Consider the following 3923-nt stretch of genomic DNA (forward strand, 5'->3'; position numbering starts at 1 on the left):
CTTTTGCGACATGGTACGAGAGTTTCTACAGGTAACACTAGTTGTCAGGGGAGTATTGTGAACTGGTATTCAGAGGATCAAATTTACGACATGTGAAATTGTGCACCCTCAGAAAATTACTACTTGTTTATCGAGACAACAATGTGTTGTCGATATTGCGGGCTACAAACTATGGTATTGACAACTTATTCGTTGGGTTCGTTAAGCAAGTGGCAGGAAAACCCGTCTACAGTAGTTATCACTGGTTAGCAATTGTTGAGACTCGACCCAAAAACACATCAGTTCTCAGAATACGTGACGTTCGTATGCTTGGGCAAGACCCACTCTCATTTTCAATTTTGGTTTTTCAGTACAAGTATTTTAACTTACCCTACCATAGTTCTATTTTTGTATTTTTGAATTTACAAATGTTTTGGGGAAGTAATTTCGTTTTCAGTTTTAAGTTTAGCACGAATTTTTGACCTATATGTTAGTACGTATCTATTTTGACGTTATCGTATTTGTGTACTTATTTTTGACCTTACGTCAATATATGTTTTTAGCTTTATATCTGTATAAAGTATGTTTCTACTTTTACACTGATGGGGAAGAAAATAAGAGCTTAGAGGCATGGTAGAGGATTTTGCAACCCGCTCACGATAGTGTGGCATATTCTCTTTGATGCACTCATTCTGAATTGATTTCTTCGTTACGTATACATATATTCTTCTTCCTAATTTCAAGTTTTTTTTAGTGTAGCAAATTATTTTAAATTTTGGGACGAAATTCTTTTAAGGGGGTAGATTGTAACAACCTGCACAGAGATTTACGGAACAAAAAGGGTATTTTTGTATTTTCACTAAGTTTGAGGATATTTTCCTTTTAAAAATGGTTTTTGGGTCTTAATTGGTGAGCCCAAGGGGCCCACCTCCTGATTTGTCCCCTCGATTCCCTTCCCCTTTTCTTTCTTTTTCTGATTTTTATAACTCTTTTCTCTTTCAGTTTTCTCTTCTTTCTCATTCTTCCTCTATGATCCCTCTCTTCTCTCTCTCGAAACCCTCTCACCTTCCGATCCACCCACATGCACACCCTTACCATTTACCTACAACACCATCACCATCACCCATGTGAACTAAGATTCAAAGAAAAAACACCACATACCCTTCTCTTCCTTTCGGCCGGTACCTGTTCATCATCTTCTCCGTCGTGTTGCGTATTTTTCTGACATTGGTAAGTTTCTAAAAACCCTTGGGATACGTTATAGGGTTAGATCAAAACTTGTTTTAAGTTATGTATACGTTTGAATCGCAGAAAATAGCTCGGAGTAGCTTTTCCAAATTTTCTAGCTAGCAATGCCTCTTTCGAGGCAATTTTCGACCAAACCACGGTTATTTGGCCGGCGTGCAAGTATCAATCTCTTCGTCTCACTGAGTACTACAACTTTCCTTTTTGTTTCACGTAATGTCATTGAGTATCGAAGAAGTTATGGGTGTTTAAAGTTTACCCAAAAACCGGCCAAAACCTTGGCCTGAAAATGGGTCAACCCAAGGTCCAACCCAATTACCCAAGCCCAAGTCTAAAATCTAAACCCAGGCCTTTGGGCCATTTCCATTTAAGGCCTTAGGCTTGTGCATCCTAAACCTTTAACCCTTTAAAACCCAAAACCCTTAACCCTTTAAATCCTTAAAACCCTAGGCCCAACCCAGTCCAACCTAAACCCTAAGCCCAGACCCGGTTTGACCTGTTGACCCAGACTCGGTCAACAGCCAACGTTGACTTTGACCGTTAACTTTTTGGGTTTTCGTGCGAGACCCCTCCTAGACTAATTTCGACGTGTTGAACCCGTTTTCGATGTCTGTTTTTCCAAATTAAATTGTTTGAGTAGAGTTTAACTAAATGTGCCATTTATGTGCTTAGGGGTAATTATTTATGGCGTTTCCGTCTTTGCTAGTTGCGTGGCCCTTCGGCGGCTAAGTAACTGTGAGTGAACCCCTTCTAAAAATGCATGTTCTTATAGTAGAAATGCATACATGAAAAGCATGATTTGATGATTACATTTTATGAAACGTTTTGTGAGATAACATGCTTACTGAGGCTAGTTTGAATTATTACTATTTTTCCTATAACCCGTGTTCTTATAGAATATCTGATGGATGACGATATGATATTTAGAACATGTTTAGAACACCTCTTTATAGCATAGATGATGGATGACGATATGATATTTAGAACATGTTTAGAACACCTCTTTATAGCATAGATGATGGATGACTTTATACTATGAATTTGCTTTTCAATAGATATATGTTCAATGGTTTTGTATTTACCTAGTGGTCCCTATTCCGCTACGGGATGAAGGGATAGATTCCGGTCCGTCCCGAGAGACAGTTATGGTGTTGGCATAGGGTCTGAAGTGTTTTTCCTCTAGTTATTAGCACAGAGACGGGGAGCCACCATGGGGCCTGGGGTGTATTTTCCTCTGACTGTCTGCTCAGAGACTGGAGCCGGCATGGGGCCTAGGGGTTATCAAACATTCACTAGTGATTATTATATATATAAGTTATGATTTGAGACATTGCACGACATGCTCGGTTTCGGAAAACTTATTTTATCATGTTATAGGTGTTTCCATAAAACCTGGAGGTTAGAACGTTGATAGCTGTTTTATTATTTATTTATCAACTTGGTCCACTCATGTTTGTTTTGCGCCCCCTTCAGGACTTAGAATCGAGGCATACAATCCCAACGTCCAAGCACTTTCGCATCGGCATCTTCGAGTCCTTTTGGTGTAGGATCCATTCTTTTATTCATTCAATTTTATATTATTTCTTTTAGTGTTCTAGATTAGATGTGTGCTCTGAACACGTTCCTTAATTACATATTCATTATTCTTTTATATTTGTAAGTCTTATCTATCCCTTGTATTCAGCACTTGCACTTAATAAATGGCTTTCGTCACCCTCGGGTGTCGGCCAGCACGTGCCTATTCTTGTATTCGTGGAATATCGGGATTGGGGCATGTCACAAACTCTCGACCATTGATATGAACTTGGATCGAGAGCTAGTGATGGCCGTATTAAGTTTCTGGTGCTCGATCACTAACACGATGGTTCTCCCCCTCGACCTCTGTGGCCCAACAATTCCATATATGATTGCCATACTCGACACTCTCTAACCGGCCTCTCGGTTGATACCTCTCTCACCCAGTACAAATTCGACTTGGACCTGAAGATGGTTTTTGAGGAACGCATTGTCGAAGTCCTAACGAAAGGAGATCAAAAGTTGTTAAAAGATGAAGTACAGAAACTGTACAAAAACTTTTTCAATTACAACACCTTGATCACTCACTTCGCCGATACAGAAGGGGAATACCTCAAGAAAGGAGAACATGCGGCTTTCTTATTCTATTGGTACAACAAATATTTCTTTTGTGCCAAGTCGAACAAGTGCTTGGCCAAAAACATGCCTGTTGCCAAGGCCATGGCTAGCGGTCACCTCCTGGTTCTCAGTCCAGCTGTCATTGCCAACCTTACCCAGTGTTTGGCCAAAACAACCTTTGGGAAAATTGACCCCCATCAAAACGGCCTACTCTGGGTTTTCCAGCTCTGGTTGTAAATTTACTTCTCAACCCTCTGGTCTGAAATCCTGAGTTTTAGTTCCTCCATAGCTATGGGTCTGGAGTTGACTTCCCGCCTCATCTATACTTACTCGGCCGAAGAAATATCTGAAGATTTCTTCAGCCTAGAAGATTTGTTTGATGACGAATTCCAAATTTGTTGTTGCTGGACATACCCATCTTCCATCATTCTTCCACAATCGGCATGGGAAGTGGCTAATGATGCTAATCTTCGAGAGGCCTGGGGGTCATTCATCATGACTTGCGACCTTCTTTATAGTTATGAAACTCAGCAAGGTAGTTGGGAGGTCTACCATCCCAATTTCCT

Source organism: Pyrus communis, chromosome 2 (assembly GCF_963583255.1).
Source record: "Pyrus communis chromosome 2, drPyrComm1.1, whole genome shotgun sequence".
Taxonomy (NCBI): Eukaryota; Viridiplantae; Streptophyta; class Magnoliopsida; order Rosales; family Rosaceae; genus Pyrus; species Pyrus communis.